This window comes from Bos taurus, chromosome 11 (assembly GCF_002263795.3).
Source record: "Bos taurus isolate L1 Dominette 01449 registration number 42190680 breed Hereford chromosome 11, ARS-UCD2.0, whole genome shotgun sequence".
NCBI lineage: Eukaryota > Metazoa > Chordata > Mammalia > Artiodactyla > Bovidae > Bos > Bos taurus.
In genome coordinates this window covers 101,536,719-101,558,971 of record NC_037338.1, presented here as the reverse complement: position 1 = coordinate 101,558,971, position 22,253 = coordinate 101,536,719, and the positions used below count along the sequence as shown (strand labels likewise).

General features: G+C 50.1%; 1 protein-coding gene across 15 annotated transcripts in view; it reads right to left on the bottom strand.

The window, feature by feature from the left end:
- The window catches only part of PRRC2B (proline rich coiled-coil 2B), an 84,415-nt gene extending 62,591 nt beyond the window's left edge, over positions 1 to 21,824 (bottom strand). For all 15 annotated transcript variants that reach the window (XM_024999593.2, XM_024999601.2, XM_024999598.2 and 12 more), the window contains exon 1: positions 21,617 to 21,824. The gene's annotated coding sequence lies outside the window, so the exon portion shown is untranslated. The remainder of the gene's footprint in view (positions 1 to 21,616) is intronic.
- Positions 21,825 to 22,253: the final 429 nt, after the last annotated feature.

Below are 22,253 nucleotides of genomic sequence, written 5' to 3'. Positions count from 1 at the left end.
AGCCAGCACCACGTGGCTCTCTCCTCCAGTCACCGACACTGAAGGGCCCACTGCGAGCTCAGAGAGGGGGGGTCCCCGGGGAAGACCCACAAGCCACAAAAACAGTGCATTCAGCCTAGGTGCCACAGTCACCAGGCACAAGCAGAAGCCCCCAACCTGGGATGAGGTGAAAGCAAAGAAAGATCCCACTGCCACAAAGAACACACCAAAAAGCATGAACCGCTCAGGAATGGAAGCGGAGAGCGAGGCTGGGTAAACAGGTCAGGAAATAAGCAGGTCTGGAAAGGACATGGTCGCCAGACAGTATGCTTGTCCAGTCTCAGTCAGAACATAAAGAACCATCACCACACAATCCAGGATGAGATGAATAAATAATCCCATCCTTCTCCAACATGTCAGCATCTGTGGAAAAAGAACATTAACACAGGGTAGGTGCCAACCATCAAGTTCTCAGATGTGTGCTGCCCACTCTGTGGCTGCCGAGGGGCTATTCAGCGCTGGGCATGTGGAGGTGCCTCCTGTGGAGGGCTGGACTAGGCACCTCCGGCACACAGTACCCTGCCCTGCACTGCTGCGACCAGAACACAGGAAGCAGCAGAGCTGGGTTCCAGCGAAGCTCCATTCACAGAAACAGGAAGGGGGCCGGCACTGGGGGCTGCGGCCACCGGACCCCTAGTCTAAAGGGAGAAGTAGATATGGAAATGGGCTCAACAAAGAGGGGTTCACATATGCCCCAGGATGTGGTGGAGGGTGGAGGGTGGGGAACCCCACCTGGGTTTGCAGGGGAGCTTCTGCTGTCTCGCCCAGCGATAGCACCACCAACTCCACACCTCCGGCTTTCAGTGGCTCCCTTCAGGGCCCCAGTCAGAAAATCAGGTTGGCTGGCCAGAAGCAGGGGACCCCCCGCCACATCTCTCCAGGCCCCAACAGGCAGGAGCTGGCCCACCTGCAAAGCTGGAGCTTGGGACCAATCATTCCACCTGCAGGAGCCCCAGGCAGGTGAGGTTTCTGCAGGACAGGCGTGAGGCATGACTGCAGAACACAGCACGAACCTCCACAGGAAGGAGAATAAGCAGAAGGAAAGTAAAGGCCTGAGGGACAACAAAGGGGTGGGAACAATGCAGGAGAGAAATGCGAGGAGGGCCACACCCCCAGGAGACAGCACACTCAGGAAGCTATAGCAGTTAAACATAAAGGCAGTAAGGGCGAAGGCCACGCTGCAGGGGCTAGAGCCCTTCCCCACCCCCACTTCTCCGGCACATGGGGTCTGCAAGCCCTGCCCCCCCGCTGCCCTGAACCCCATCCAGCCCTAAACACCCCCCACCAGAACCAAACCAGGTCACGGGCACCTGCTCAGACACCTTCAACCTCATCCCGATGCTTGCTGGAGGGTCAAATCCAGGACCAACAGGCGACCCCACACCCCTGCCACTCTCGTCCCCACCCCACCCCCGCCGCTCTCCTCTCTCCAAACTCAGGTCAGCATGTCACCTCCACGCTGGCCGGTTTCCCTGTGGATTTACTGAGATGAACACCCTGCTATGCACCTCAAAGGCTGGCATCAGGAATAAATGAATGAAGAACACAACACACGCGATCCAGGGCTCTCCCACAGGTCGGGCCCCAGGCTCAGCACCACCATTGGCCCTGCAACACTACTCAATCTTCCCTCTCCTCTGCGGCCAGTGACGCCTCCAGCTTCCTGCCTACCTCCAGGCTCCAGGGACCTCTCTGTGGTCTCACAGCCTATGGACCCTGACGGCAGAGAGCAGACCTTCAAACCAAGACCGAAAATTCTCGGGGCTTCAAGATCTGCCTGTGAATGCCTTTAATTAATTCTTAGGAGACAGAGATGTGCTTTAATCACATCTTTTCACCTCGAGATGAACCCTCGAGATCAACACTTCACTGCAACCACCTTTTGAACAGCACTGAACTGCCCCGGTTTCAAGGCATCCCACGTGAGGGCAGTAAGCAGGGGTATCCAAGGCAACCACACGCCGGGGTGAGGACAGACCTGCGGTGGACAGCCCTGGTCCTGCTCATTCATTTACCCCCAACATGTCTTAGTAACAAGGAATATATGCTTGATACAGAAAAACCGTGAAGCTTAAAAAACAAAATGAAAAATGATCACCCGTCACCCAGCTCCCAGTCACACTGCTGGACCTCTTCACCAGCACAAGTCACTGGGACGCAGGGGCCACTGGGCTGCGATGCTAATTATCTGCCTCCTGCTACTCTTCCATTGTGGTTTTGTTTCCTACTTCAAGAGTTCAGCAACGGAAGTCAAAAACTATCTGAATTTTAAACAGATCATTGTTTAAAAAAATTATGAAAGCGATTTTAAGGAGAGCTTAGAGAATATTGCAGACAAGCTGAGCACAAGCACTGGAGGCCGCTGGCCCAGCTGGCCGCGCCTGTCACTCTCCCCGCCCGGCCCGGCGCAGCCACCAGCGACTCTGTTTACACCCAAAGCCCTTCCTGTAGGAATGACGTCACCCGCAGCAGCTGGAGTCTGGGCACTGGAAGCAAGCAAGAGGACTAACTGGCAGGAAGTGCTTTTCTTTAGCTCAGGAGACAGCACGCCTTCCAACCTCCCCAAACCCCAGGACCTCACAGATCCACTGCTGAAAACAGAGGATGGTACAGAGAGAGAGAGAGATTAGCTCTATCACCAGGGAGCAGCTAGTGCTGCCGCACAGGCTCTGGGGGCAAGCCCTCCCCATGAGGACCAATTCCCTCCAGCAGGCAGCAGCTCTCTCCACACAGATCGCCAAGATGGAAGGAGCCTGTGAGCCCAAACCCGCTGTGGGGACAGAAGATCTACTTGGAAGGCTGTTGCAGAGACTAGAGATAGTGGTCCCAAGGTGCGATGGAGACCTCCATGGCAGAGCAGGAATCCACCAACAGGCCTGGTCACTCCCTTACCCCCAGCCCCCCTGCATCTTCAGGCTCCCTCCCTTCTCAAGAGAACAGAGAGCTCTGTAAGGACATGGTGCCAAATGACCAGACATCCTAACCCATCCTTTCTTCAGGGCCTTGCAAACCTCTGCTGCCACAACTGCAAAAGGTAGCTCTAGATGTCCTGATGTTATGAGACAACCACCACTGATCACGTGGAAAAAAGCAGCTGAGTGGTGTCATCAACACACACACACACACAATTACACATACGTACGTAAACGTGACTGTATACCTATCTACATGTGCACACACATCCCAGATATGACCCTTCATTCAATTTCATTTGATTCACAGAAACTCTTTAAAAAGCAGGGGTGTTCTGGTTAAACAGGGCATAAGGACCACGGGCATTTATGGCTCATCTTTCCAAAACCTTCTAAAAAACAACAACAACAAAGAGAGCCCAAACGACAGGGACAACTTGAGCAAACAACAGCCATGAGTAGTAACAAACTTAGGAGATTAAAGGGGCCTAGAAACAGGACTCCAGAGAGCTCAGGAGCTCTAGGAGCACTGGGTGCCCTGTTAGACTGCAGGGCAGGGGTGGGAGCGGGGAGAGGATATTAGAGCTGGGAGCACTTGCAGAAAGACTGTATGTACAACAGCCAGCCTCCCACGTCAGCTCCCTCTTCCCCACCCCTCTGGATAAATTAAGAGAAGTCTGGACTTGAGAACACCAGGTCAAAGAGGGTGGTGGGAGTGAAGAAAGGAGCTAAAAACAGAAGCTAAGTGAAAACCTGAGGCGCAGACCCTGAGGGCCTGAGACTCCCTCTGCTGTTGGCCTCACAGGAGAGAGGGAGACAAACAAGACTGCCTCCCTCGAGGTCTCCACACTCCTGGCAAAGAAGGGGTCTTCTCAAAAAATGCAGGCTCTTGGGGACTCAAGAATAAAAGGATGGCTTCTCACTCACCCACCCCACCCCCAAGAGCTCCTTCTGACCCACCCACCAGGTTTTCCAATCAGCTGTGTTCATCTGAGAGCTTGACTGAAAGACAGAAACCAAATAAACAGACAAACAAAAGAACCTGGAGGAAACAGACGAGGCCCCAGGAAACAAAGACTTTTTTTTTTTTAATTAATGTCCTGAGGAAATTAAGAGAAGATGCAGCATGCAAGCATCAGGATTTTTTTCTCTTAAGGGGCAATCAGAAAACAGGAAAAAGCCCAAGGAAGAATTAAAGACAAGACAGCCAAACCCCCATAATGTCAGGTTAATCATGCGAAAAGTACCAGACAAATCACAAGTAGGAGCATTCTACAAAATCTCTCTTCAAAACTCTCAAGGTCACTGGAGACAAGGAAGATCTGGTAATTGTCACAACCTAGAAGAACCTAAATGTGACAACTAAACATTGTATCCTAGAACAGAAAAAGGCCATTAGGCAAAAATTAAGGAAATGTGAATAATACAGACTTCAATGTATAAATACTGGTTAAGTAGCCAGGAGGAATGGACCATAATAATGGAAGATCTTTTTAAGAGAAACTGGGAGCAGAATATACAGAACCTCCAACTTTTCTATAAATCCAAACTATTCTTACAAATTTTTAACTTTCACATCAGTAGAAGAAATGCAAGACAAAGGATCTCCCAGAAAAATTAACAAGGGGGATAAGTGAATACTAGTCTCTACTCCTACCCCAAATTAGATTAATCCAAGGGTCCAGATTTAACTAAGATTTCCAGAAACACAAGAGGAGGGAAATTATCAAATAAAAATTACACGAGAAATTCCCAGAGCTGAAGTACACAAGATTGCAAGGACCTGCCAAGTGCTCAGAGAAATGAGTGTAAAAAGAACACAGGACAACGGGAAACTTCAGGACATCAGGGATAAAGACAAGAACCCCAAAGCTGCCAAAAGCCAACCACGACCCACAAAAAAGGTCCCGGGGAGGAACAAAGGGAATGGCAGTGAGTCCTCATGAGCCAGTGACTTGACTCTCATGAGCATCATTAACCCTCGTATCCAGCTGACCGAGCCAAGTGTGGAGATGGAAGGACGTTTTCAACTCACACAAGGCCACAAAACATTTACGTTCTTAGAAAGGTGCAAGGAAAGATGCTCCAGTGAATAAGAGGCAAATAAATGCAGTAGCCATTCCTGCCTGGAAGCCAGTTCTCCCTTCTTCCTTTCTAGAGGAAGTGACCTAGTCCTCCCCCAGGCAGACAAGAGGCCTGAGAGGCTGGCCCATACCCAGCTGGGCGAGGGGCACACCTGGTCTAAGGGAAAAACTCAGCCTCCTTACCAGTGACCCACCTGGTTCCTTAGGGACACCCCACACAGGACCAACACCCAGAACCTGCCCACCTCTGGAGTTCTACTTACTTGAGCCAATAAATTCCTTATTGTTTAAGACAGCTTAAGACAGTTGCTGTTACTCGATGCTCACGTTCCCCAACTGATGATACACACAGGACGCAAGAAACAAGGGGTCCAGCACAGAGAGACAAGACCCAGAGGGACCACCACCCAAGGCCCAAGATGGCAGCTGCACTACAGTAAGAGTGGACCAGCCGTGACGAAAGCGGGGCCGGGGTCCCCAGGGCAGACGGAACTGGCAGGTCTTCTAAGGCATCTGGGCAATTACAAAACAGTATGTTTTGCATGTTATTGGAGCATCTGTAATCTTTGCTCAAGAATATAGGAAGTTTAAAGTACACTTCAATTTATAAATCTTTCCTATTTTGGTAGTGCTTTCTGTATCCTATTTAAAGAATTTTGTCTTCTCCAAGATCATAAAGCTAATTCTGTTTTATTCTAGAAGCTGTTTTCTCTTTCATGTTTAGCTCTGTAATCTACCTAAAACTGATCCTGGATATGATTTTGGGTAGAAAAATTCTCCCCCCACCCCTATACAGAGAATCCAACTTTCCCAGTACTTTTTATTTAATATTATGTTTTTTAAAAAATTTTGGCCACACCATGGCATGTGGAACCTTAGTTCCCTAACCAGATATTGAACCCATGCCCCCTGTGTTAGAAGGCTGAGCCTTAACCCCTGGACCACGGAGGAAGCCCCCTCCCAGTACTTTTGAGAAGGCCACCTTTCCCATTTGTCATGTGGCACCTTTGTCACAAATTAAGTGACTATTCATGCGCAGTCTGTTTCAAGATCAGTTCTATTCTATCCATTTATTTGTCTGTCCTTCTGCCGACACTGCGATGCCTTACTTACCGTAGTTCTTACCAAGTCCTCACATCTAGCACTGTGTTCTTCAGTACATCAGCTGTGTTCTTCAAGGATGCTTTGATTATCCTTGGCCTTTGATTTTCATATCAATTTCAGAAATCAGTCTGGAATTGGAATGACACGGAATCCGGAGACCAGTGTGGGGAGGGCCGACACAACCTGACAACGAGCGCTACAGTGTGGAGGACACTGCTCCTGCCCCACAGCGGGCATGCCAACCGCTAGCATCTCTGAAAACAGGCAGCCGTCCACTCAAGCCGAGCAAGCGTCTCCCCTGTGACCTGGCAGTTCCACTCTTAGGTATGAACCCAAGAGAACACATACTCACACGCATGAAAGATGTGTCAGAGTGTTAATGGCAGCCAGCACTATTCAGAATAGCTCAAAATGGAAACAAGCTAAAAAATCTATCACTACTAAAACCAACAAATACTATATTCACAGGAAAGTGAAAGGGAAGTCGCTCAGTCATGTCCGACTCTTTTCGACCTCATGGACTGCAGCCCACCAGGCTCCCCTGTGGGATTTTCCAAGCCAGAGTACTGGAGTGGGTTGCCATTTCCTTCTCCAAGGGATCTTCCCGAGCCAGGGATCGAACCCAGGTCTCCCGCATTACAGGCAGACACTTTACTGTCTGAGCCACCAGGGAAGCCACTATATTCACATAACAGAATACTATTTAACAATGAGAAGGAGCAGACAGGTGGTAACTAGGCTTACCGTGGTGATCTTTTGAAACGTGGAAAAATACTGAATCACTATGCTGTGTACCAAGAACCAATATAGTGCTGTGGGCCAATTAAACAAAGTGCCAGTAATTAGGTAACTAAGTAACTATAACTCACTCACAGAAAAAGAGAGCAGATATGTGCCTACCAGAGGGGAGTGGAGAGGGAAAGGATGAAGGTGGTCAAAAGGTACAAATTTCCGGTCACAAGATAAGTACGTACCACGGATGCAATACACAACACATAAACATAACTGACACTACTGTATGTTACAGTGGAGAAGGCGGTGGCGCCCACTCCAGTGCTCCTGCCTGGAAAATCCCACGGACGGAGGAGCCCGGTGGGCTGCAGTCCATGGGGTCGCTCAGAGTCGGACAGGACTGAGTGACTTCACTTTCACTTTTCACCTTCATGCATGGAGAAGGAAATGGCAACCCACTCCAGTGTTCTTGCCTGGAGAATCCCAGGGACGGGGGAGCCTGGTGGGCTGCCGTCTATGGGGTCGCAAAGAGTCGGACACGACTGAAGCGACTTAGCTGCAGCAGCAGTACGTTATATATGAAAATCTGTTAGTAAATCCTAGGAGTTCTCATCAGGAGGAAAAAAAGTTTTTTCTATTTCTTTAATTTTGTTATCTGTATGAGATGACATTCGCTAAACTTACTGTGGGTAATCATTTCACAGTGTATGAAAGTCACGTCACTATCCTGTACACCTTGTCAATTATATCTCAATAAAACTGGATAAAAGATAAATGAGAAGGAATAAACTCACACACAACTACACGGGTGAAACTCACAAATACATGTAATAACACTGATGAAAGAAGCCAGACACATAAGCAGAATGAAAAGAGTCAATTTTACGTGGGGGGGGAAGTACACTCCACAATGAAAGTACAACTGTCATGAACCTATATTTATAGAATAATTTAAAAATGAAAAGAATCACTATAAGTAGAGAACATTGGAAAACACAGAAATCGCGAAACCTTGGTCTTAGGTAAGATTTGATCTAAAGCCCACTCAAACAGAAACTAATGAGTCATGTGAAAGGTACATCAGCAAACATGTTCAAAAAGTTATTCTATACGTGTGACTTCAAGGAAAGCCCCAAATCCTGAAAAAGCAAAAATCTCCGACCACAGTGCAATAAAACAAGATGTAATGAGAGCAGAAGTAAAAATAACGCTATCAGTTGGAAAACCTAAAACTCCCTCTTAAAAAACTTTTGACTCAAAGGGGAATTCAAAATCACAGTTGCAGAATACCTAGAATATAGCACAGATGGAGAAAAGAACACCACACCTGAAACAAAGACAAATTTGTACTCAGAGGAAACTTAATCATCTAAAAACTTAAAATTCCTAACAGAGAAGAATGAAATTAAGCATCTGATAAGAAGTCAGAAAAAAAGACACAAATGAATGTGAAGGCAAGCAGGAACAATTAACAAAGAAAACAGCCAAAAGTAACTTAATGAGCACATTTGAATAAAGCTGGAATTTAAAACAGGAGTTCTTTGGAACAAAATAGCCACTTAGAGAAAAGTACTTGTACCCTCAATTACAGACAAGACATCAAAGCTCAGGGAGGCTAAATGACTGGCCCAAGGTCACTAGCTTCAGGTTGCTATGCTATGCTAAGTCACTTCAGTCGTGTCCGACTCTGTGCGACCCCATAGACGGCAGCCGACCAGGCTCCCCCATCAAGAGTACTGGAGTGGGGTGCCATTAAGGCACAGCAAAACCTGAACTTGAACCCAGTCAAGTCTAACATCCAGGCACTCCTCCAGGAGTGCTGGGCACTGGAGAAACACCTGCTACTGTGATTACAAGGTCCATGCTGGCCACCAAGGGGCCCTGAGGCCCAAAATAAAATGCCCACAGTTCTCCCAGGCTCTGTCCGTACCCCTGGGGCCCCGGTGACTGTGCAGGGAGAGTCTGGCCCAGGGTGGAGTGGGGTCTGAGCAGGGAAGCATCAGGTAAAGAACCCCACTCTTAATTTAGGGTCCAACGGGCACATGGTGTGCGCCGGCCACAGGCTCCTCACCCACTGGGGTCTGCCTCGCGTGTCCCCAAGCACAGCACTTGTTCAATGGGACCGGTGACCATCGTCATCATTGCTAATCTACTTAAAACTCTTAAAACTCCTTCTTTCACGGGCAGTGGGGTCAGTCCCTGTTCACCTAGCTCAGCGGCACACTAGCTTGAGCTGAAGCCTGAGAGAGGACTCAGCTAGAAATCCATTTGCAATCTGCAGACAGCTACTGGCCTATCTCACCTTTTCAACATGCAGTTCACTTAGCAAGTAGAAAAAAAAATTTTAAATAAAAAACTTAAGGCAATTTCAACATACAGCCAGGGATGGACAGCTGGACGGATGTGCCACACAAAGGTCTCCCTGCCCAGGGTCAAAACTTACCAAGGACCTGGCAAATAAAAGAGACACAGGATACATAAGCTCTATTTCCGTTTCTCCTTCCTTTTCTGCCTCCAAATAATGGCGAATTATCAAGTGAGAAGCACTCTGCAAATGCCATCGCAATCCATATTGTAAAACCTGATTTAGCAGAGGACAGAAGTTGGAGATGGCATTTGTATTGGATTGTTCCTTTTAACTAGCTCAACAAAGCAATTTCTGAGGACCAGTGATATATAAACAGACATAACTGAATTGGTTGGATTCCTGTGACCCCCACCAGGGCCCTGGAACCAGGAGGTGAGACACTTGAGGCAAGTCTGAGCAAAACTCAGAGCCTGGATGATGCTCTTACCAGGCAAGAGCCAGTAAGGCACCAGTCCGCACCAACCCAGGGGTCTGGCCCATAGGTATGTGTCTTCATTTGAATTTATATGGGTTACCTCTGTAATTAGTTATCTCTGTTAACTAACAGGTATTTCTAACACACATTCAGTGTAACAAATTCAAATGATCCTAAAATACGCAGAACAAGTCAATCCAACTCAAAAGGTAACAATGTGAACCTGGTGGATGCTGTGTAAAGCTATCAGCAGTTTGTGGTCTTGGATTGTTATTCTATAGATGAGGGTTGTTACTGTACCATGCAGAAACTTCTTTCTTTTACTATTGCTTGCTTTTTATTACACACTGTGGCCATTTTTTTTTTTTCCCAAGAAAATGCACACCACCCTGAGACTCTTTTTAAGCCTGCCTGGTATTTCACTGCACATTTGTGCCACATGTGTTTACCCACGCTCTCCAGACATGTAACTGATTTCCAACCTTGTCCTGTGACAAATAATGCTACAGCCAACGTCCTGCTACATGTAACTTTACACATGGGCCAATACTCCTGAACTGTCTGACATTTCTGTGAAGCCTATTTTTAGTCTGTGCCCAAAGAACTGCAGGGCAGACAGAGAGATGAGGAAGGAGAGAACTGGGACGCAGTGCAGAGAAACCAGCAGGGCTCAGACCCCAGACCTCTATAATCAGGTTCATCACACGGGAAGCCCTCCGGCAGCTCATGCCCACGGGGATGTGGCACACAGCACCCTTAGAACAGACCCTGTCTTCCCCAGGCAGCCCTCCTCCACCCACCGCCCTCCCCAGCTTCAGGCTGCACGTGGCCCCAGAGGAGGCTTGTTAGCAACAAAGCATTCCACCTGGAGGGCAACGCCTCCCTCTAATCCGAGCAGGGAATTACTCCACCAGGCTGGCAGAATAGTAATTACAGCTGTGCAGAGGATCCTGCCAACAACGCTGGGGTGGCCGTCCTCTGTGGCTCCTGTAGATGAGGGAGTGGAGGCTAAGAAGTGAAGGACCAGGCCAAGGTCGCACCACACCCTCTCGCACTCTATCATGCCCATTCAGAGCTAAGCCGCTGCAGCAGGGTGTGTGCTGTGACACAGATGGTCCATCAATAACTAAGCACCCCAAGCCACTCCTCTTGGAAGAAAATAAAATCCCAATATACTGAAGGCAGGGCTTCCCCTTGTGGCTCAGATGGTAAAGAATCTGCCTGCAATCTGCCTGCAATGCAGGAGACCCCTCGTGGTCAGAGAGGCCTGGCGTGCTGAGATTTATGGGGTCGACATCCTCCTGAAAGGTTTGATCCCTGGGTCGGGAAGATCCCCTGGAGAAGGGAATGGCAACCCACTCCAGTATTCTTGCCCTGAGAATCCCATGGACAGAGGAGCCTGGTGGGTTACAGTCCATGGGGTCGCAGAGAGTCAGACACGACTGAGTGCCTAACACACACACATACTGAAGGCAGGGGGATAAAAGGGCTGGGTTGGTTTCAACGCTCTCCAACAATGTCCAAAGGACTGTAGTCTGGGAATCTGTATGCCATTTATTCTCCAAGCCTCGGACTCCAGAGGAAACCCAGAACGATGACAGTCCCGGGCCACCAATCAGGCAAGACCAGGTCTGAAAAAGAAGAACCCCAAAAAGGAGGGCCAAGTGTTGCCCAGGGGCTTTCAGGAGGATGCCAATCTGTCTTTTCGGCACTGGAGAAGAGGAGCCATGCATCCGCACGCACACAGGCTGATGTTCAGTTCAGTTCAGTTGCTCAGTTGTGTCTGACTCTTTGCGACCCCATAAATCTCAGCAAGCCAGGCCTCTCTGTCCATCACCAACTCCCGGAGTTTACTCAAACTCACGTCCATCGAGTTGGTGATGCCATCCAGCCATCTCATCCTCTGTCGTCCCCTTCTCCTCCTGCCCCCAATCCCTCCCAGCGGGTTATTAATGAGAATCGGCTATTACAGGACCAGCCCCCTCCAGACAGAGCTCTGCTCTCACAGCCCCCGTTTCCCAACTATCACAGACTGTGCTGCCCCTTCTCGACAAGGCCACGCCACAGAGCACACGCCCACCTTGCCCCCGCTCCCCGGACTCCCCACGCCAACACCTTATCACTCGCCTGACGCTCTGTGGAGAGCAGTGCCTGGCGAACCCTACGCTCTGCTGCTGCCAGACATGACCAACACGCCGTGAGGACTCACCCAAGTGGACAGAGAGCGACCATGGCCCTTTCCAGGCAGGAAAGGGCCAAAGTGACAGCGCTGGGGAACCACACACAGGACATCTAAGTATATACACATAAAGGCAGGTTCCTAGCTCCCGTTTCCCAGTGGTCACGCCAGGGTAAGCACTCACAGGTGGTTAAAACATTCCCATTACTAGAAAACGAAATTATTTAAGACAGCACTCATCTCTCAATCTGAAAGAGAGAGAGCAACTGCAAGGAATGACTGATTTTCTACTCTGTGAGCTTTCTGGAGTGTTTGGGGTTTGTGTCACAGGCCTGTCCTGTCATTTCACTACATTCTTTTAGTTTTGGGTAAACTGAGCTGTGAGAACTCCTGGTGGCTCTGTCAGTAAGGAATCTGCCTGCAATGCTGGAGACCCGGGATCGACCCCTGGGTGGGAAAGATCCCCTACAGAAGGAAATGGCAACCCACTCCAGCATTCTTGTGGGGAGAATCCCATGGACAGAGGAGCCTGGCGGGCCACAGTCCATGGGGTCACAAGGGTCTGACACGACTGAGCGACTAAACCACCACCAAACCTGGCGGTACAGAATCGACATGGCGTCCTGCTTCTGAGCAACCCTGGGAGGCAAGTTCCACCCGCTCTGGGCAGACTGAGAACCAGAGGCTCACATATGCAAACAGGGGTGAAGGAGGTCTGTTTAAGGTCCAGAAGGTCTGTCTGCCTGACGCCATCAACTTCAACAAACCTTGTCTTTATTCTTTTCAAGACATTTACCTAAAACTCTCCAAGAAAAGAACAAACTCAGTGAAGGGCAGCAGGCAGTGATCAGATGCTCCTGTTGGGGGTGTTTACCTTGGAGAGAGTGGACAGTAGGGAGAGCGCCAATGCCCCAGAGAGGCCCTTGGTTACACTGAGCTCCTGCTGGTGAGGGCAGGGGCTGTGAGACTTGGGTTTAAATCTTCAGCACAGGGCTAAGCACACAATTAGAAACCCTAACCTCTAGCAAACTAAAGAGCCCCAAGTGTATAAACCTGCCTGCTCCAAACCCCCAGGCCCTCAGCTAGTGCTGGATCCAGGAGCCATTAATAGCTACTGTTTACTGAGCGCCTGCCCACCTGTGCCAGGCACCTTAGAAACACTTCAGCATAGGACCCATTGAATCCTCCCCCAATGCTAGGAGGCAGGTGTCACTGTGACATTTTGCAGACAAAGAGAATGGAGACTCCAGAAGATTAAATCATCTTAATCACACAGCTCACAAGTGGAAGAACCTGGATATGAAGACAGCTGACCAAAGCCAAGGGCTACTCTCCCTCAGGAAAAGGAATCTGATGGATTCTCTTCAGGTTCCAACTAACAATAGCAAGCGCAAGGGCCGGCACTCTGTACTTCCCACGGCACCCCGCCCTGGGCACTCGTCTCCCGGAGCACCTGGCCTGATGAAATCCCACCCAGGCATCTCCAGGGTCTTCATTTCCGTAGTCACTTTGCCCACTAGGTGTGAGCTCCTAGAATAGACAGGCGGGGAAAGTGGGGGCCAGAGACCAAGTGGATGAGTAGGGAACTGGGAGCAAGAGAGCAGAGGCCTCCAGATAAACCCCTCCCACACAGTCAGCTGCATCCCAGCAGCAAGACCACCGAGGGCTGTAACCGAGCCTCAGAAACCCGCGGAAGGGCTGCTGTGAGAACTCCCCAACGGGGCGGTCTCTGAATACACAAAGGCTAGAAGAAAACACCTGTGCCAAGCACCGTGACTTTAACTGAAAAGGAAAAGCAAAGTAAACCTGGCTACCTGCACCTCTCCACACATCGGCCCCACCAGCCCCCACCGGCCTCATCTGAGCAGATGCCCAGGCACCTGCACTGGGAGTCCTCGGGAAACACCACCTCTGCTGTGCCTGTCAATGCCGATCAAAGGCTGAGATCCTACACCAGACCACAGGAAGCCTTCAACAGTCGCTGCTTTTAATTTGGGAAACGTGCGCGCCCAAAATGACCTCAAATGATGATTCACTTAGAAAAGCCCCCAGTTCAGAAACACCCACTCTCGTATACTACATGTAAATTGGCACAAAATTTTTTGAAAAAGAGTTTAACGGAATTCTTACCGAAACGCTACTCAACGGGAAGACCCCACACTACAGAAACATACTCTCAAGTGTTATCACATGCAAATTATATGTTTATGAAGACAAATTTTACTGAATTTCACCAAAACTGTATTATTATCCAAAAATTAGAAATAGCCCAATGTCCACCGATAGGAAACAGGGTAAAATCATGTGAATCCACAGATCATTCTCTGTAGTTGCTAAAATAAATGATGTAATCAGTCTACACAGGTGTCATGGAGCACACCACGACATTAAGTGAGGGGCAGCCTGCTGTAGGTCTACACACACACACACACACACACACACACACACACACACACGATAATGTGCATTATTTTTCTTCCCTGCTAGGAATCACAAAAAAAAAAAAAAACTTCAAACAACGGTCTCCTTTCAGAGAGATTGGGGAAGAACCCTTATATTTTTCAATATAGATTTAATTTTCCTAAGTACTTTCTAAAACAAGTCAACTGGGACTGTCTGGGCCAAGGTTAAGATTATGACCTATTTTTGTTTTCTTCTTCCATACACATGCATATTAAAAAAAAAACCTTACAAATATTATTTTTAAAACATTAACAGTATGATAGATCTGTATATACTAGTCTGGGGGAAAAAAGCTCATGATTAAGTTTGAAAATGAAGAAAACAGCAGCATGAGCCCATCTTTGCTCTTTAGTATGAGAAGGATAAACACACCGAACATAAATGACGCCTATTGCCTTGGAAGCTGAAGAGAAGATCATTCATTTTTCTACACACATTTGCTTTTTTTTTTTCCCCAGTAAGTATATTTTTGCAATTAATTTTATATCAGAAAGAATTCCACTTTATGCTTCGGGGCAGTGTTCCACTCTCCCCAGCTATTTCTGAACACTCAGCCCATTCAGACCCGCGGACAGGTTGGCCCTCCCAGACCAGCCTGTGTGTTCTGCACGCCCTGGAACAGAGCAGTTCTTTAAGCTCTGAACTGGATGTAAACAACACCTGCCAAAAAAAGCTCTAAAGAAACAAAGGAAGCGTGGAGAGAGTGCTGGAGGTGACCTCCTTTTTCCAGTTGGTGCGGCAGTGAGATTCACCCCCCCAATTCCACACAGAGAAGAGCTCGAAGCACGTTGGGAAAATCAACTCAAGGCCTGGAGCTGAAGTCCTACCCCCCACCCCACCCCCAGCACTCTCACCACATCCACACTGAAGGGCCTAGCGCTCTGGAAAGCAAGCTGACTCACTAGCTTTCTTCTGCAGCCTAGGCATTTCAACTTAGAAACACATTTTTTAATACTCCAGGGCTCCCTATTTTCAAGAGGTGCTTACTTCAAGTCAGCTACGTTCTCCAGAGGGCCTTCCCTGACCGCCTGAACCCAGGCCGAGCTGGGCTCAACTTCTCACCCGATGTGTACATATGCAGAGCCGTCTGTGTGAGACGCAGAGCATCGGGAGGCGGGAAGCGAAGAATCCGCTTCATGTGACACGCATTCCACTGGGGCGTAAGGGCGAGTCAAAAAAACACAGCAAAAATGTTGGGCTGTTCCCAGGCAGTCCAGTGGTTAGGACTTTGCGCTACCACTGCAGGGGGCCCAGGATGGATCCCTAGTGGGGAAACTAAGATCCTGCATGCAGGGCAGCACAGAAACAAACAGCAACAACAACAAAAAAACCCAAAGTATTTCTAAGTTGTAGGCCATCTACAGACAAAGGGATAAACAAAATGCGGTCGCTGTGTGTGTAATATAGACTGCAGCTGCTGCTTAGTCGTTTCAGTCGCCTTCACCTCTGTGTGAGCCCACCAGGCTCCTCTGTCCATGGGATTCTCCAGGCACTCGGACTGGAGTGGGTTGCCAGGCCCTCCTCCAGGGGATCTTCCCGACCCAGGGATCAAACCCAGATCTCCTGCATTGCAGGCAGATTCTTTTACAGCTGAGCCACCAGGGAAGCCTGTAAGAGACTACTGTTCAGCCTTAAAAAGGAATGGAATTCAGACACATGCCACAACACCACAGATAGATGAACCTTGAAAAACCATGCTAAGTAAAAGAAGCCATTCACCAAAGGACAAATATCGGACAATTCCACTTATCTGAGGGACCCAGACTAACCAAAGTCATAGAGACAAACAGTAACTGGAAGCTGCCAGGGCCTGAGGCAGGGGGAAGGCTGGTGGAGGGGGGGCGTGTTAATTAGCGCAGAGTTTCAGCGTGCAGAGACGATGCAGTTCTGGAGACAGTGGTTGCACAACGCTGGGCATGTACTTTATGCCACTAGGCTGCACACTTAAAAATGGCTGCAATGGTAAATCTTATGTCATTTCTATCCCACAATAATTTTTTAAAACAACAACAACAAAAACCCTGTATTTAAAGTTGTAAAAAGAAAAGCAAGAGGAAAAAAGCAAACAGAACAGCAGCAAGGGCTAGGGAAGAATCACGGAGGGTGATGATGGAGATGGGCTGGGGGCCTGGAAGGCCTCTCTAAGGAGGTGCCGTCTCCCCCCACTGGACACGAGCTCCTGAGGAACATGAGCAGGGCATCCACGTCTAAGTCCCAGAACAGTAAATGTCTAAATCGAGACCTTTGTCCGCACCCAAGCCAGGAAACAGAGTAAGACCCCAACTTCGCTCATCAAAGGGCTTCGCCAGGACTGAGACACCCAGAACTCCGGGGTCTAAGAAGGAAGCCACCTTGTGACGGAGGCTGGACATAGAGGTAGCCAGGGCTGCAGGAGACACTGTTGCTGAGCCAAAGCAGGAGCCTGCGCACCCTCCAACTGGGAATTCTACCTACAGGAAACATCAATGTGGACCCAAGGCTTTGTAAGCAGGGATGCTCCCTAAAGTCTTATTTGTAAGAACAAAAAGTGGGTAACAACAATCTAATAATGGAGGATTAAGTAAATCATGACATATCCATGTAACAGCAATTACACAATTATTAAAAAATCATGTTTTCAATAACTCGGGGAAATATACTATAACGTTAAGAGGATCTATAATCCCTGAATAGTGTATACAGCAGTATTTTCTAATTTTGAAAAAAACATATAATCAAAGGAAAGAAATACACGAGTCTTAATGCAGTTATCTCTGGATGGTGAAGTTAGAGGTGATTTGTGTTTTTATTTTTGTCTTTATTCTTTTCAGTATTTTGCAGTCCCCCCACCCCTCGGGGGAAAGGTTGCTTTTGGGGGAAAAGTACTTAAAGAGCCTTGCACCATGCTTGGCCAAAGTCCAGCAGTGACTTCTAAAAGCAACACATACTGTTTCTGCATTACCACAAGGAGGAAAAGGCTGGCAGCTTTCTTGAAAGGAGGAAGAATACAGAGCAGAGCTACAAAACCAGTTGCAGAGGTGAGAGCGGAAGGAAGTCACCTGGGAGAATGTGAAGGACTGCCAGCAACTCAAGATAGACCACGCTCTGCCCACAGACACCTCCCCACCTGCACAGCTTCACAAGCCAACACCCTCACAGGAGCAACCCAGCCCTGAGCTCAGGCCACACAGAAAACCACCACCAAAAAAAAGCAAGCACAGCTCAGAACAAGCCCAACCAAGACTTTTGGCTCAACTCAGGAAGGCAGGCCTCCCTCCCAGAGCAGATTCCCACGTGCCACCCACAGAGGCACAGCGACACCACCTACAGCAAAGCCCAGGTCCTCCTGTTCCCAGGGGAAGACGCCAGTCCAAATGGCACAAGACGCCAGTCCAAATGGCACCTTGTTCACCCAAAAGCCTGTCCAAACAATTTTATTCCATCAGAAAGCTCACCATCTCCCACCTCTCTCTCATCTCCAACACCACAGGCCATGCCTTTTCTTTTTTTGTTTTACTTTATTTTTTGGTTGTGCCACAAGGCACGTGGGATCTTAGTTTCTTGACCAGGAATCAAACCCGCACCCCCTCTGTTGGAAGCACAGAGTCTTCTAGTGGTCTTAACCACTAGACCACCAGAGACGTCCTTACTTTTCTTTTTTTAATTGAAGTACAGTTGATTTACAACACATTTAAGGTGTACAGCAAAATGATCTAGTTACATATATTTTTCTTTTTCAGATTATTTTCCCTTACACAATTACAAGATACTCAATATACTCCTGTGATATACCTCGTTGCCTTTTTATTTTTTCACTGAATTTTATAGTTGATTTACAATACTGAGTTTCAGGTGTACAGGAAAATGACTCAGTTATATGTACATATATTTTCCAAATTATGCCTTTATTTCTTTGTTCAAAGGACAAATCTAAGGTTTAAGTCTATACAACCCCCAGGAAAAAAATCTTAAGAAAGAAATCAAGCAATGATTGGAAAAGAAGCCAGTCTAGTTTGCCCTGACTAAAATATGAAATTCAGGACACAAACCCCAACATCTCAGAAATTCTCTTTTTCACAGGGAAATGCACTGCTTTAAAATCTAGTGTAGACAGGCCCTATTTAACACCTGCCCACCCACAGCAAGATACACACCTTTGACAAAAGAGAAGCCTCATTATCAAATTTAGAAATACATGTACTGGCCCAACTGGCCTATTCTGGTTTGAAATAGAAACAAATACAGAAATGAGCAATCTTAAAGCGGTAGAATAATGAGACATACAACCAGCATACATCCATTAGCAACATGAGTCAGTACTTTGTGCAATAAAAAAAAAAAAAAAAAAAAAAAAACTTGAAAGCACAATAAATAATCCTTCAGGGAAAAAAAAAAAAAACTGAAATTTAAAAGGGAGTGGGGGATGGGCCAACCAAAAGGCACAACAAAAATCCCTGGGCCAGGCTCCAGGCAACTAGACCGGGCAGGAACTAGTTCTGACTTGCCATTCCTGAAATTCCTCTCTCCCAAGGTTTTCTGGCTCTTCCTTCCGCAGACTCCCTTTTTACCCATTTGGGCTTGAAGGAGACTGGAGAGGACCCAGAATGTTTAAGGAGAGACAAGCACCCACAACTGGCTGGAACAAGCCCCTCCACCGTGCAGGTAGCATTAGGGAGCCAGTCAGAGCTGAAATTCACAGGTAAATAAAAAGGTTGTGGAAGGGGCAGTGAATTCATCACATCACCACCCAGCTAACCTCCATCCACAGTGCTGGGCCAGACTGAAATCAGACGGAAAGGATGGGCCAAGAGGCAGGAAGCAGGGAAAATTGAAAGGATGACTTGACCCACTAGAACGTCTCAGTCACACAGCCAGGAGGCCAGAAGGTTCCAAGGAGGTTTAAAAAAAAAAAACCACACACAGAGAACAAAACAAAACCAAGGTGGCTGTGGGAATGCCAAAATGAACTGAAACAAATTCCCCACTGACTGCAGAACCACCTTATGTTCAAGCAGTCTCCAGGGCCCTTTACAAACAAGCTATAGGTTTGGTTCAGAGGTAACTTAGGTCTCAGTCCTTACCCATGGCCAAGACTGGGGTCAGTCTCCCCTAACTAGCCTCAGTCCTTCCTACGGTCTCCCATAAACAGCACAAACCTCAGACTTGGCTGAGTAGCCTCGCTCTTTTGGCCGTTCTGGTGCTACCAGGCAAAATCAAAACATCAGCTGCGGACAGAATTTGGGGTGGTTCCATCCACCAAAATGACAGGAGCAAAAGATCAGGAATTAAAAAGACACCAAAAAACCAGATAACCAACAAAAACATACATACATTTTCATCACCCTCCCATGGATGGAAGTGCTTTGCTGCAAATAGTATGTGAGGCTCCCAAGAGCCCCAACAGATACCCAAGGCAAGGTGTAATTATTCCCATTTTACAGATGCAGGAGCTGAGGCTGAGACTTGCGTAAGCTAACCCAATGAGGACCAGAATCCAGGTTCCAAGGGACACATGTGTCCAAGCAAATGTTTATTTGCCATTCCCAACAGAAAGCAGTAACCCTCAAGAGGCAGGACTCCCTGGGCCTCTGCTTGTTGTCCTCAGCCTCGAGCATCTCATGTTTTCTGCTGTGCCTTAAACCCAGTTGCGGGAACAGCCTCAGAAAGGGCAGGCACCCGGATCCCAGGGGAGAAACCCACCACCACACAGCCCAGGTCGATGGAGCTCCTGAGGGCTCCAAAGCCTGCTCTTCTCCAGCCTGGTCTCCCCACTGAGCCCCAGCGCTGAACAAGCAAGAGCCCAGTGATGTTCTGTGCCCTGCAATCCTTCTCCCTGGCCATGCCTCAGCCCAGCACCTGTGGCATCTGCCTGACCACTCAGCACGAAGGGTGGCACCACCAGTGGCTCAGCTTCCATCCTAGGACTTGATGGCAGGTGTACAAACAGCCACAGGAGAAACCACCATTAAGCACCAACTGTGTGCCAGGCCTTATGAGGGAGAGGATGCAATGTCCCTACGTGTGTCAACGAAGGCTCTGGGAACCGGAGCTGTTTGACACAAGCAGGGCTTGAACCTCAAAGTCAGGGCCTCCCCAGGCCCACCTAACACCCCAGCACTGCACAAACAGGGCTAGATGGCTGCAAGTGGATTCCCAGAAACCATGCTGAGACTTCAAACGGACGGTTACAGGAACCAAACTGGATGATGTACAAGGCCACTTAAAATGCACACAAAACCTTACAGAAAAACAACAATCTCAGGGACAATTGAACAATCCTGTGAACCAAAGCCTTCTAAAGGTTTCTCTCGGGCAGCCATGTAGCAAATGACACACTCCGGAGAGCTCCCAGCCCCCCTTCCCTACCCCCAACTTCCTTCAAGCGACCATTCGGCTGAAAAACACCTCCTCGGCTCGCCTCAAGGTGGGCTTGGACCTCCCACGGTATTTCGAAAGAGGGAAAAAACGGTTAGAAAAAAAAAACGCCTTCCAATTTCACGAAGGCAAATCCACTCTTCAGAGGCCCGCGATTTCAACAGTGCTGGGTTTTACTTGGGGGTGGGGCGGGGAGGAAGAGAGGGGGAGGAAAAAAACCCATCTGGCAGGCCCTGAGCGGGGAGAGATCCTGTTTATTATTAAACATTTTCAGCAACAGAGCATTAAGTGTTTTGAAAATAATGTTCTCGTTCCCGCACTCAAAGCGCGGCCGTCTGGGCGGCTGTGAGCCCCCGGCCCCTCGCACCCAGGCCGGCAACCCTGATCACCAACTTCGGGGACACCCGGCGGGGGGCGAGGGACTCCGCCCCCCGGCCCCGAGGGTCGGCCCCGGGCCCCGGCCCTGCATCCCGCGGCCGCTCTCAGGAGGAAGCAAGATGGGGGGCCGGGCGGCAGGAAACCGGCCCAGACTCCTCCGGCCGCCGAGACACCCGCGGCCGCCGGAATCTAGGCCGGAAAGGCGACTCCCCGGGCTCTCCGCAGCCTCGGCCGCCCCGCAGCCCCTCCCTCGGAGGACCCCGGCCCCGGGGGCGCCCCGACCCCGCCGCGCGCCCGAGCCCAGGCCGCTCGACGCCGCCACAACAATGGGGAGAGGGCCGCCCGCCGCACCCCCCGCCCCACGGTCGCCCCCAGCCCGGCCCCGCGGGCCGACGGCGGCGGCGCGGGGCGGGCCGAGCCCCCGCGATCGCGGACAAAGGTCGGCCCGGCCCGAGCGCCGCTGTCAGTCAGCCGCCACAGAGAGACAAAAGCCGGCCCGGGCCGCGCCGCCTCCATCTTTTAGCGCCGCGCCCGCCGCCGCCGCCCCGACCCCGCGCCGCCCCCGGCCGCCCGGCGCCCCGGGCCCACCTGGTGTAGTTCCGCGGGCGCAACTGGGCCGGGCGATGGCGATCGGGCGGCGGTCAAGCGGCGGGATGGCGGCGGATTGCGAGGCGGCGGCGCGGCTGCTCGCTCGCTCGCTCCCTCCCTCCCTCCCTCCCTCCCGGCTCGCTCGTCGCTCGCTCGCTCGCTGGAGCCTCGGAGCCTGTGTCTCGCCGCTCGCCTCCCTTCAGCTCTCGGCTCCCCGCCCCCCCGCCTGCCGTCGCCCCCGCCTCCGCCCGCCTCCTCCTCACGCCGCCACCGCCGCCGCCGCCTCAGCCCGCAGCCGCGCCTCAGCCCGCGCAGCGCCCCCTGCCGCGCCTCCGGGGACCCGCGGTCGCCAGCCGCCTCCGGGCCCGAAAAGGAGGGGCTGGGGTCCCGGGAGAGGGGGTCGAGCTCGCGCGAGGGGCCCAGGGGAGGGCCTGCAGGGCCTAGGAGACGAAGCCGGGAGTAGGGGGCCTGGGAGAGGGGGAATCTGGGATGGGGGGCCCCCTGAAGAGGCCGGGGGACTGAGGGGGGAGGGGTTGAGGGGCGGGGCTGAGGGAAAGGGAAGGAGGCCCTGAGGCGGGGTTGGGTCGGGAGCCGGGCGGAGCGGGCCGGAAGAGGAGGGGGCTGGGCTGGAGGGGGC